General features: G+C 42.2%; 1 protein-coding gene across 1 annotated transcript in view; it reads left to right on the top strand.

The window, feature by feature from the left end:
- The window catches only part of astn1 (astrotactin 1), a 2,581,734-nt gene that overhangs the window by 431,406 nt on the left and 2,136,204 nt on the right, over positions 1-14,124 (top strand). The window lies entirely within an intron of this gene.

Raw genomic sequence — 14,124 nt, 5'->3', positions numbered from 1 at the left:
TGGGGAAGATGTTTTCATTAGTATAAGAGACTAGGATCTGAGGCACAGCCTCAAAGTAAAGGAATGACCATTTAGAACCGAGATTAGGAAGAATTTCTTCAGCCAGAGGGTGGTGAATCTACGGAATTCATTGTCACCCAGGACTGTGGAGGTCAGGTCATTGAGCGTATTCAAGACAGAGATTGATAGGTTCTTGATTGGTGAGGGGATCAAAGGGTACTGGAAAAGGTGGAGCGAATGGGATTGAGAAATTTAATGGCCATGATTGAATGGTGAAGTAGACTTGAAGGGCCGAATGGCCTAATTCTGCTTCTGTACCTTATGGTCTCCGCCTTTCACACTGCCAGTTCCTTGAACTGGTCCCTAAAAAAAAATTCTAGGGTATGGTTCTATGGTACCTTTAACATGTTTTCTTCCTCCATTTGCCGAGACATGAGATAAATTATGGCTTTTCACCTTTTTCTAGTCAAGACTATTGCTGGACGCACAAGTGCATTTTCATGCACTTTCCTACAATAGTCTGTAATCACCGGGACATTGTCTGCTTCCATTGCATGTCCTGAGCCTATAGTTCCTGACGATAATGATAACATGTCCCCCATTCTACATGACATCAGATAACTTTTAATAAAGCTGGCATGGAATAAAACATAGAATTTTCAGATCTTTCTGTCTTCGTTTCACAATGAATAAATTGTACCAGCCTTGTGAAGAACCAAAGCCGCTATGCTGCTATTTCTGTAGACTCGGGGCAGCTATATCCCAAGGAGCCATGAAGTATAAGCTAACTTGAAGCCTGTTAGCGTTTGAACGACTGCCTGTTCAAGCGTGGGTCATTAAACTTGAGCATGTTTTCCTTTTATCTACTCCTTTTGCTCATATTGGCCCATAAGCCCTTGGTGGCTTGAAGTCAAATCGATGCAAACTCTTTACATTTGACTGGAGCGGAGCTTCGTTAAAAGCAAGAGACCCCCCAACATAGGTCAAACTCGTGTTAAATTATGTATAACGCAATGTTGAATGGGAATGAGGTTTTGGCACTTCGAGGACAGGCCAGAAAAATTGCAGCAATTACCCTGTGTGCCTGAAATTCAGATGACTGAGTAAACTCTGACAGTTTAATTCCTGGGCATCTAAAAATTGATTTTTCATTTACCAAATGATCTTTACCTCTCGCTTATCTCTGCAAGAGATCTTTCACCAGGGATTTCTCATTTACATTTTACATTTTATTTCCATATAATGAAGGAATTGAATTAAGTCTCAATGGAGTACCACAATATTCATTGTCCTCTAACGCGTGTGTGTTTGCATGTTCTCTAATGACAAACTGTAATTGTTGGCGACGAAGAAGAAATATCGAGGCAGGAAATTATTATTTATCACACCACAATTATTTTCTAATTTATTTGAGAGACAATTATCTGCTAATATTGAAAAATCGGGTGAAAAATTTTTCTTGAAAATTATCTAATCCGAATGATTGGCAGTCATTTTAGATTATTTGTTTGCTGAAGATTTATATTTTGAAGATCTGTTTCAAGGGAAAATGGCTAGAGAGTTCTGAGCACTTGATCTTGCCAAAGGATGTTCTTTTCATGTGAGTTTTATCCTATTCTTTCTGATTCCTTTCAGCTATTCAAGAGATCCTAGCAGCTCATTTACTTTTTCTGTGACTCTTTTACCAATTGCTGAGTTTTTCAATATCGGTGATGTGAGGTTATAATTTTCAATTGAGCGAACAAAAGGATAGGATTAAGCCCTGCGATTCTTGATTCCAAGGTGCAAAACCCATGGCATTGTCAAGACTATTTTTGATCAATGTATTTCTTTTTTAAAAAGTCATTTACCTACCGTACAGAACGATAAAAAATTAATTTGAGAAACATCACAAATATTTTATACCAGATGCTGAAGAGATTGTCAGACTTGAAATGTGATACATTGGGAATTATAATGGCTGTTCATTTTCCGTAATTAGATACACATTAGAGCTTTTGAAATTGCTAGCCCATATCATCTAGTAGCAATCGAAGGAGGTAGGTGCTTGATGTTACAAGTTATTATAAACATTAGAATAGAAATGGGTTTGAACAGCTGAGAAAGATCCTGAAATATTGCTCAATCAATATTGTCCTTTCGTCATGGAAAAAAAACATTTCATGAATTTATTATTAGGCTAAACCATTACTTTATATTCATCATGTTACTGCACCTGGTTTACATAGAGATGCAGTTGTTGCATATTCTCAAGCACTGTATGTATAGGAGAGTGTGCTTGATAGACTGGTCTGAATTTAAATCTGAGGGGGTAAATGGGGTTTGTGCATAGGTGTGTGGGGGGCATTGGAGTTGGGGTGGGGGGGGGGTGCTGATTAAAACCAAATACATTTGCAGAGTATTGGGAAACCAGCTCCAAACTCACATCATTGGCATCTTGCATCTTTGTTGAACAAGTCAGGCTAGACATGTCAAGGAGATTCTGGGGAGAGGCGGTGAGGGTGACGGAGTTTGAGGGCGGGGTGTTGTTGTAGTGCCGGGGGTAATGTTGCGGGCTTAAGCCTTGTGATTCTTGATTCCAGGATATAAAGTCCATGGCATTGTAAAGTATATTTTTGATCAATGTATTTTGAAAGTTATTTACCTACTGTACAAAACGAATAAGATTAACTTGAGAAATGATAGAAATATTTTTGCACCAGATGCCAAAGAGATTGTCAGAATTCAAAATGATGAAAATTAAAACCAATGCATAAACTATCTTACTGGCCATTTCTTTTAAAACCCTAAGATGAGGTCCATCAGGACCTAGACCTTTGTCAGCCTGCAGTTCTAATAATTTACTCAGTATCACTTCTCTGGTGATTGTAATTTTCCTGAGTTCTTCCCTCCCTTCCATTTCCTGATTTATAGCTGGTTCTGGGATGTTACCGATATCCTCCATAATGAAGGCTGATGCAAAATACATGTTCGAATGATCTGCAATCTTCTTATTTTCCATTATTAATTCCCCAGACTTGTGTTCTATAGTCCAACACTCACTTTGTTAACTCTTTTGTTTTATAACTATAGAAACTCTTACTATTATATTTCTAACCATCTTTCGTACTTTTTTTCCCTCTTCATCAATCTTTTATTTGTTCTTTGTTGTTTTCCAATCTTGTTGTCCAATCTTCTGACCTGCCACACATCTTTGCAAAATATGTTTTTCTTGTTTGATGTGATCTTTAGTTTTTTAGGTGAGCATGAAGGGTAGGCCCTCCCCTTGGTATTCTCCTTTCTTGTTGGAATGTAGCAATTCTGTGTATTCTGAAATGTCTCCTTAAATGTCTGCCACTACATTTCTATTAACATATCCCTAAACCTAATTTGCCAGTTCACTTAATGCCATTTCATGTTTTCATGCCCTCATGATAACCCTTATTTAAGTTTAAAATTCTAGTCTTAGACCTACACTTCTCCCCCTGCAATTGAATGTAAAATTCAATCATATTATGGCCATTGCTATCTAAGGGTGCCTTAACTATGAGAACATTAATAAATCTTATCTTTTTGCGCATTATCAGGTCTAGTATAGCCTGCTCTCAGTATGGTGCCAGAACATGTTTTTTTAAGAAACTATTCCCAAAACATTATACAAATCTACACTACCTTTGCCCATCTGATCTTTCCCATTTATATGTAGATTAAAACTCTCCATTATTATCACCGTACCTTTCTCACAAGCTTCCTATTCATCCTACAGTGTAGTTACTGTTAGGGGGTCTGTACACTACTCCCACAAATGACTTTTTCCTAAATAAGGGTTATCATGAGGGCATGAAAACATGAAATGGCATGAAGTGAACTGGCAAATTAGGTTTAGGGATATGTTAATAGAAATGTAGTGGCAGACATTTAAGGAGACATTTCAGAATACACAGAATTGCTACATTCCAACCGCTACACCCTGATTTCCTGAAATTTGATAACCCCTTCCTATTGTACTAATACCACTATTAAAAATAACAGAGCCACCCCACCACCTTTTCCTAGTTTCCTGTCCTTCCTAAATGGCATGTATCCTGCAATACTCAGGTCTCAATTGTGCCATCCTGCAGCCATCCCTCTGCAATAACCATCAGATCATACTTATTTAATTCTATTTGCATAATCGGTTCATCTATTATGTTTCAAATGCTACGTGCATTCAGATACAAAGCCTTTAGTTTTGTCCTTTAGTTATTTTTGTAACCTCCAGCTTCATCTGCTGATTTACCCTTGGATCTTCCTCTCTGTCTAGCATTTCCTATATTAGTACCTTTCTTTATTGCCTCAAGGGGAACTTCTTTATCCAGAGGGTGGTGGGTGTCTACAAGCCACTGTGTGAAAGGTTGGTGGAGGCAAAATCCCTCATCCCATTTAAAACATCCATGAAAATGAAAGTGACATACCGTAGCCTACAGGGCTAAAGACCAAATACTGGAACATGGCATTAGGCTGGATAGCTATTTTCTGGCTGGTACAAAAAGAAATGTCTGAAAGGCCTCCTGTTCCAGAATTTTCTATGTTTCTCCTACTTGCGTGAGTAAAATGACCTAGTTAATTGCAAAATTAAGATTTACGGTGTGGATTTGCCTGTGCTAATTGCTGGAATCACTTCAGATTTTAAAACAATAAAGAGCTATTAGTCTCTTGTGCCTCTGTTTGATTCTCTGAGGTAAAGGGATAATATGTAGCACCATGCAATACGTGATCCAGAAATGATTTTGATGTTAGTACCAGTCTGCTTTTCATCAGCCCATTGAATCATACAATCAGAGCTTTCTGAAACCCAATTTTCATGTCTTGTGGTTCCCAGAAGTTCAAAACAATCACACGTTTAAATTCAAAGACTGTTGCTTCATCAAATGCATTTCTCAGATCACATCACATACTGTGGACTGATACACAGACAGTGGTGCAGTAGCAAGTGATGTGGCAATCTGGATACTTATGTATACATATACATGAACCTTTCATCTGTTTCCTTGAATATACGCCTTGTTGACATCATTTCTCAATCTCATTAAAAAGATATATCAACAGATTCACCTGAGGTTTTGAAATTCTTATTGATGGATCCAATGTTTTGACTTTGCCTGAAGATGAATGCTGAATTTTTGAAAGAAATTTGTCTGGGCTTTTACTGTTGTCCTCATTCATCTCCCAGCTATTAAACAGATCTAATCCTATCTCTCCTCACAAAAACCAAGTCCTGACCTTTTCCTTTTCACCAGTGCTGTTTAGAAAATTATTTAAATGTCAAACTACACTTTTGTTTAAACTTCTGTCATTAGTCTCCCAGTGACCATTTTGTTTTTGTGCGATTTACTCAGTTTCTCTCTCTCTCTCTCTCGCACTAATTCAAGTTAATATTTTTCAACCTAATTCAGTGTTCAGTCATTTATAATGCTCGGATTTCACTCACAGATGACACCTGCTGCCACCATGTTAGAATCCCTACAGTACAGAAGGAGGCCATTTGGCCCATCGAGTCCGGACCAACCGCAATCCCACCAAGCCCTATTCCCGTAACCCCACACATTTACCCTAGCTAGTCTCACTGACACTAAGGGGCAATTTAGCATCGCCAATCCACCTAGCCTGCACATCTTTGGACTGTGGGAGGAAACCAGAGCACCCAGGGGAAACCCACACAGACACAAGGAGAACGTGCAAACTCCACACGGACAATGCCCCGAGGCTGGAATTGAACATGGGTCTCTGGTGCTGTGAGGCAGCAGTGCTAACCACCGTGCCACTGTGCCACCATGTTCTTGTTCCCAGGAGTTTGAAATGATCACACTTTAAAACTTAAATGACGTTGCTTTATCAAATGCATTTCTCAGATCACATCATGCGCTGTGGAATGATACGTTGTTAGTTAGTTTGATACACAGAGTATAGTACAGTAGTAAGTGATGTAGCACTCTGGATATTTACACATACATATGCATGAGCATCTTGTTCCGAAATCACATTGGAAGAATATAACTATATATAATGCCATTTTTATTGGTGCAACTTTTTTGAATTAGTATTAATTCAGTAAATTGGAAAGGCCTTCGCCGATTTTTTTTCTCAATGGTGAAGAATAGAATCAAAGAATGCTTCTTGGAAGCTAATGGCTAATTTGCCATCTGCTATTTTCAATTCCACTGACACTGAGCGTGGGATTTTCCAGCCACACTCGCCCCAAATTCCCACCTGAGGTCAACAGATCTTTGCATGATCTGAGTCCCGCCCGTCACAATTCCCATGGTGGGCAGGACGGGAAAATCCCACCCTAAAAGTCTTGGTTTTATCCTGAGTCTAAGTTGAGTTAGCTGACGTCAGTGGGGTTGCAGCAGTTCAACCCCTTACCTTGTGTACTTGGGTGTGGGAGAATAGCTGTTAAGTTTACTCAATAAAAAAGAGATTCTACCGTACTTTAGCTGTTTGACCAGCTTAGTGACTCCAAGAATGTAGCCTCCAACTAGCTGATGGTTTAACCTGTGTGGACTTATGTGGCACTTGATGAAGTCAAAACTATTGATCTCCATTCTGTTCCAGATTCTGTTGTCCCAAGACAATTCTATTAGGACAGGATTCCTTACTCTCCTAGCTGACTGAGTTAATGAAGAGTGAGAGAAGGAGATTTTGTTCTGCCAGCCAATAAATTTAACGAGAGGTGTTAGCACAAATTCCTTTGCTTTTCTCACATGTTGGTTGGAATCTTCTCAAAAATGCACAGTGTTGCCTCAGATGAGAAAACCAGTGTGAATCTCGCAGGCTGCACAGCCGGCTTTTCCCACGGTCTTGAACAATTCTGTGTGCAGCTGCAAAGGAGAAGTGAGATTCTCACAGTCAGTTGGATGGGCGGGACATAGGAAAGCCGGCAATGCTGGAATCCTGAAATTGGGGTGCTATTTTTAAAGATAATCATAGAGCAATACAGCACAAAAACAGGCCCTTTGGCCTAACTGGTCCCCACCATCAATGGTTGCCCTCCCAACTAGTCCCAATTGGCCGCTTTTAGCCCATATCCCTCTAATCCTTTCCCATCCATGTACTTATCCAAATGCTTTATAAATGCTGCTATTGAACCTGTCTCAACCACTTTCTCTGGCAGCTCATTCCATATGTGCACCACCCTTTGCATGAAGAAGTTGCCCCTCAGGTCCCTTTTAAATCTTTCCCCTCTCACCTTAAACCAATGCCCTCTAGTTTTCAATTCCCCAACCCTGGGAAAAAGAATATGTGTGTTTATCCTATCTATGTCCATCATGATTTTATGCACCTCAATATGGTCATCCCTCATTCTCCGACATTCCAAGGAATAAAGCCCTAGCCTGGCCAACTACTCCCAATAACTTAGGTCTCCTAGTCCTGGCAACATTCTCGTAAATCTTCTTTACACCCTTTCCAGTTTAGCAATGTCTTTCCTATAACAGGGTGACCAAAACTGTACACAATAACCAAATGCGGCCTCACCAACGACTTATACAACTATAACATAATGTCCCAACTCCTATTTTCAATGCCCTGACTGATGAAAGCCAGTGTGCTAAATGCCTTCTTCCCCACTTTGTCTACCTGGGTCGTCGCTTTCAACAAACTCGATCCTCGATTTAAATAAAAGGCAACGCCCCCTCCCCCTCCTTCCCAACTCCATGGACACTGAAACTCCCGACAGAGAGGAGGAACACTCACCCCATGAACATTGAGGCCCTCCATGGACACAAGAAACTAACCTCCGCCCCCCCCCCCCCCCCCCCCCCCCCCCCCCCGCAGAAATAGAGTGCTCACAAGGATACGGGGAATCCCCTGCACGAACATCGAGACCCCGCCGGCAGAAGGGTTAACCCCTCCACCACAAGCCACCAATGAGCTCCTCACAGGGGTGCCCTGGCGGCAGTGGCAAGCTGTACTGCCAGAGTGCCAGGGGGCAATGTACACACACGTCCTTCACTCCACCTCCCCCACTCTATTTCTGCCCCCCCGCTCGGCCCCCCCCCACCATGGAAAGTCAGCTATATCTGTATGTTGTCATCTCAACTTATTTTTCTTTTTGAAAATAAGTAGTGATTTGCGCCGATGTAATGTCACATCAGCTGAGTGGGTAGTTAGGACAACGGTGGAAGTCGCACTGTCAAGCCTGCGAATGAGATGATAATTCATGCAAATCATGCTCACGATCATGAACCTGATTCCATCAACAGCAATGGGGTGGGACATATTTCATTCTGAGATCTCGCCAACACAAATCCCATTTTTGGCCTCACAAGATTTAGTGGCCGCTTGGCACAGTGGTTAGCACTGCTGCCTCACAGTGCCAGGGACCCGGGTTCAATTCCCGGCTTGGGTCACTGTCTATGCAGAGTCTATACGTTCTCCCTGTGTCTGCGTGTGTTTCCTCTGGGTGCTCCGGTTTCCTCCCACAATCTGAAAGATGTGCTGGTTAGGTGCATTGGCCATGATAAATTCTCCCTCAGTGTACCTGAACAGGTGACGGAGTGTTTCGATAGGGGATTTTCACAGTTGCTTCATTGCAATGTTAATGTAAGCCTACTTGTGACACTAATAAATAAACTTGAAACTTGAAAACAATGGGGCCATTAAATCATGGCCGTTGAGATAGCCAACTAGCTGGGATAAAATCTTCTGCTCTACTACTCAATTAAGCTAATCTAATGTACTTCAAATGGTTGAAGAGCAGAGGCTATCAGTGTAGCTGAGACAGTAATGTCTATTTTCCATCTATTGAACACGAGGAAACAGGGCTCTTTGATTTTGTACCTTTTACTTTAAGTCTCATTTTCAAATTGCAATGTTGGCAGCAATGAAAAACTCACTGGCTCAACAAGAATAGTATTATAAGCAAAAGCGGGAGGAATAGAAAAACCCATAAGACACCCTTGAATAAAAGCATGTTTCGACAGTTTATGGAAGATTTGTTTATGATCTGCAACAGCACTTGCAAGACCCGAACCCACAACTGGAAGAGTTCAGAATGCATTGCCCGTGGCATCGCACTCAGCTAAGCAGCTGACACCTGACAAAGCTGAAAAGACAAGTTTCACTCCAAACAGCACAGTGGGTTTGCCTCCGCCATTCAACAAGGCTCTCCACCAGCTTCTCAGAGTGCTCAATTAACATAAACAAGAAATACTGGCCTTGCCACCAATATTCACTTCTGAAGAATTCATACAAAAATGCATCAACCAATCTACACTCAGCACACTACCACAAACTGCAATATGAGAAGATAGTCTGTTTTAATGATATTGATTATGTCAACATTGATTATGCCATGAGGGATCACACTCAGGTAACAGAGAACAACAGGCTCCTCTGTCTGTGGTGACTTAGCTCCACTAGTTATGAATGAACAAAGAACATTTATTGACTGTAACAACTATATGCAGAATAATGCTCCAGGGTCGAACTGCCGGGACAAGCCCAGACATAGAATCCCGACAGTGCAGAAGAGGGCATTCGGCCCATCAAGTCTGCACCGACACTCTGACAGAGTATCTTATCCAAGTCCTCTCCTCTGCCCTATCCCCTGCATTTACCATGGCTGATCTACCTAACCTGCACATCTTTGGACTGTGGGAGGAAACTGGAGGTTCTGGAAGAAACCATAGAATTCCTACAGTTTAGAAGGAGGCCATTCGGCCTATCGAGACTGCACCAACAACAATCCCAACCTCATGTATTTCCCATGCTGATTCCCCTGACACGAAGGGGCAATTTAGCATGGCCAATCAACCTAACCTGCACATCTTTGGACTGTGGGAGGAAACCGGAGCACCGGGAGGAAACTGACGGAGGCATGGGGAGAACGCGCAAACTCCACAAAGACAGTCACCCAAGGCTGGACTTGAACCAAGGTCACTGGAGCTGTGAGACAGTAGTGCTAACCACTATCCCACTGTGCCATACGCAATCACTGTGCCACCCTCAACCACTGTCCTACCATGCCACTCTCAACCACTGTACCACCGTGCTGCCCTGTTGGATTGAAGCCTCAACTTGGTTCCTGACTGGTCAGTCCAGGTCATATGAACATTTCAGAAGATCACATCTTAAAGGGACCAGACAGCACACTGTCCAACACCTTCCAGATCAAAAACTTGGACTTTGTAGTCCAACACTAATAGATTTGTTGATGTTGGTTTACATTGGAACGGCCTATTGAATCTCAGACTCTGAAGTCTCTCCATTTGGTCCTTAACTAAATTTAACACCATAACATTGATAAGTAAGTGTTCCTCCCCTTTTTGTTTCCTAGATGCTATACTTAATTCTTAAACACCAGTGTTGCTCATTTATATAGTTTATCCAACTCATTCTGCATTTTCTGACTTTTCTCCAAATCCATAACCCTCATTTGACCAATTTGCATAGTGTTTCCAAATCCAAGTAACTAATATTAAGTAGATGCAGTAGTTGTCCCAACAGTCCAAGCATCTCAATTCCGTATTCATAATTATAGTTTCCCATGCTTCTTTCTAATGAATCCACACTGAATATTCTCTGTAGATTCAGTGCTCTTCTTTTATCTTGGGTTGTTTTAACTGATGCCCAACTACAGAAACATAAAAAGAAAATCACCTCTCTGTTCCTGTGTGTTTTATTTTCTTCCTGGAATATGGTGTTGGCATTTTTACATTTTTCTCAATTGCTTGTTGCATGGGAATATGGTGCTAGGCTGCCTTTTTTTGACAAGGAATTGCTTTCACAGCCACCTGAAAGAGTATTAGGCATCAAGCAAACATATGAAGACCATACCAGGAAGGGAAGACAATTTCCTTTTGTTGAAGGCGATAAATAAATCAATTAGATGTCATGTTTTTCAGATGCAAACGCACAATTTCATAATTTGCCTGATTTGATTCATTATTGTCACATGTACTGGTATACAGGGAATAGTATTGTTTCTTGCGCACTATGCAGACAAAGCATACCGTACATAGGGAAGGAAGGGAGAGAGTGCAGAATGTCATGTTATTGTCATAGCTAGGGTGTAGAGAAAGATCAACTTAATGCGAGGTAGGTCCATTCAAAAGACTGATGGCAGCAGGGAAGAAACTGTTTTTGAGTCGGTTGGTACCTGACCTCAGACTTTTTGTGTCTTTTTCCCAACGGAAGAAGGTGGAAGAGAGTATTATTTCAACTCAAAAATCAAAATCTCATCATACCTACCTGCTAATATTCTGCAATAAATTCACTTGAAATGTGGCTGAGGTCTCCAGCTAAAACTATACAAAGCAGTCGTTAGACCACACCTGGAAAACTGTGAACAGTTTTGGTCCCCTTTTCAAAGAAAGATGTATTGGCATTGTTGGTAGTCCAGAGAAAGTTCACTAGGTTGATCCTATGGTCTGGGGAGACTTTTTTCTGAGGAGAGTTTAAGTAGCTTGGGCCTATGGAGTTTAGAAGAATAAGAGGCAACCTTATGGAGACATGTTGGATTCTCTGGAGCTTGACAGGGTTGATGCTGAAAGATTGCTTTATCTTATGGGAAGGTCTCAAACCAAAGGGCGTAATTTCAGAGTAATCTTGCCCATTTAAGACAGAGATTAGGAGGAATTTCATCTCTTAGAGGGTAGTGAATCTGTAGAAATCTTTCTGCAGAGGGCTGTAGAGGTTGGGTCATTAAGTATGCTTAAGGCAGATTTTTAATCAGTAAGGGAATTAAGGATTATGGGGATAAGGCAGGAAAGTGGAGCTGAGGATTCTCATAGCAGATCAGTCATGATCTCATTGAATTGGGGAGCAGACTTGATGGGCCAAATGGTCTATTTCTGCTCCTACATCTTATTGTCTTATGACATGCAAAACAAATCTGAAGGTATTTTAGGCCATCATTGCTGGTTCCTGGTCCAATATCATACATCACCGTTCTTCTACCTACTGTCCGTATTTAGAAATGGTGTTGCCTTTTTCATTGTTTATTTCCCTCCACTTACACTTTAGAGAAACTCTAAGTCTCTGCACCCCTACCCTTCAGCATCTTTTGAAAATATTCCCATTTCTCGGCTTTCCTCCCAAATAAGTTCAATAATTTCTTCAGATTAAATTTGACCTGCTAACTTACCTATATCCTCTTTGCAGTTCCCATTGTTGAGATGATGGTGTAATAGAACAAAGAACAAAGAACAAAGAACAATACAGCACAGGAACAGGCCCTTCGGCCCTCCAAGCCCGCGCCGCTCCCCGGTCCAGGATTGAATCCTGAATCCAGGATCCCCGCCCAATTTTCCAGCCTATCTACATACCAATATCCTATCCACCGAGCTGTCCCCCACAGCTACGATGCTTTGTTCATTACAACCTATTAACTCACCCCCACCCCCCCATTCCAGACCATGTGATCTCCAGGGAGAGGCGAAAACCCAGAGTGAAAAACCCCAGGGCCAATATGGGGAAAAAAAAAATCTGGGAAATTCCTCTCCGACCCCCTGAGGCGATCGAAACGAGTCCAGGAGATCACAATGGCCCTGATCGGAAAATGCTTCCCAACCCTAGTCATTTCCACTTCCACGAGAAACAAGGAACAATTAGCCCGCGCCGCTCCCTGGTCCAAATTAGACCACTCTTTTGTATCCCTCCATTCCCACTCCGTTCATATAGCTGTCTAGATAAGTCTTAAACGTTCCCAGTGTGTCCGCCTCCACCACCTTGCCCGGCAACACATTCCAGGCCCCCACGACCCTCTGTGTGAAATATGTCCTTCTGATATCTGTGTTAAACCTCCCCCCCTTCACCTTGAACCTATGACCCCTCGTGAACGTCACCACCGACCTGGGGAAAAGCTTCCCACCGTTCACCCTATCTATGCCTTTCATAATTTTATACACCTCTATTAAATCTCCCCTCATCCTCCGTCTTTCCAAGGAGAACAACCCCAGTTTCCCCAATCTCTCCTCATAACCAAGCCCCTCCATACCAGGCAACATCCTGGTAAACCTCCTCTGTACTCTCTCCAAAGCCTCCACGTCCTTCTGGTAGTGTGGCGACCAGAACTGGACGCAGTATTCCAAATGCGGCCGAACCAACGTTCTATACATCTGCAACATCAGACCCCAACTTTTATACTCTATGCCCCGTCCTATAAAGGCAAGCATGCCATATGCCTTCTTCACCACCTTCTCCACCTGTGACGTCACCTTCAAAGATCTGTGGACTTGCACACCCAGGTCCCTCTGCGTCTCTACACCCTTTATGGTTCTTCCATTTATCGTGTAGCTCCTCCTTACATTATTCCCACCAAAATGCATCACTTCGCATTTATCAGGATTGAACTCCATCTGCCATTTCCTTGCCCAAATTTCCAGCCTATCTATATCCTTCTGTAGCCTCTGACAATGTTCCTCACTATCTGCAAGTCCTGCCAGTTTTGTGTCATCCGCAAACTTACTGATCACCCCAGTTACTCCTTCTTCCAGATCATTTATATAAATCACAAACAGCAGAGGTCCCAATACAGAGCCCTGCGGTACACCACTAGTCACAGGCCTCCAGCCGGAAAAAGACCCTTCCACTACCACCCTCTGTCTTCTGTGACCAAGCCAGTTCTCCACCCATCTAGCCACCTCCCCCTTTATCCCATTGGATCCAACCTTTTTCACTAGCCTACCATGAGGGACTTTGTCAAACGCTTTACTAAAGTCCATATAGACAACATCCACGGCCCTTCCTTCGTCAACCATTTTGGTCACTTCTTCAAAAAACACCACCAGGTTAGTGAGGCATGACCTCCCTCTCACAAAACCATGTTGACTATCGTTAATGAGTTTATTCCTTTCTAAATGCGCATACATCCTATCTTTAAGAATCTTCTCCAACAACTTCCCAACCACGGACGTCAAGCTCACCGGCCTATAATTACCCGGGTTATCCTTCCTACCCTTCTTAAATAACGGGACCACATTGGCTATCCTCCAATCCTCTGGGACCTCACCTGTGTCCAGTGACGAGACAAAGATTTGCGTCAGAGGCCCAACGATTTCACCTCTCGTCTCCCTGAGCAGCCTTGGATAGATTCCATCAGACCCTGGGGATTTGTCAGTCTTTATATTCTCTAACAAACCTAACACTTCCTGTATGTAACAA

The sequence above is a fragment of the Mustelus asterias genome, chromosome 8, assembly GCF_964213995.1.
Source record: "Mustelus asterias chromosome 8, sMusAst1.hap1.1, whole genome shotgun sequence".
In the NCBI taxonomy this organism is placed as follows: Eukaryota; Metazoa; Chordata; class Chondrichthyes; order Carcharhiniformes; family Triakidae; genus Mustelus; species Mustelus asterias.
Note: the sequence above shows the minus strand (reverse complement) of the source record. Positions and strands in the feature narration are given on the sequence as shown.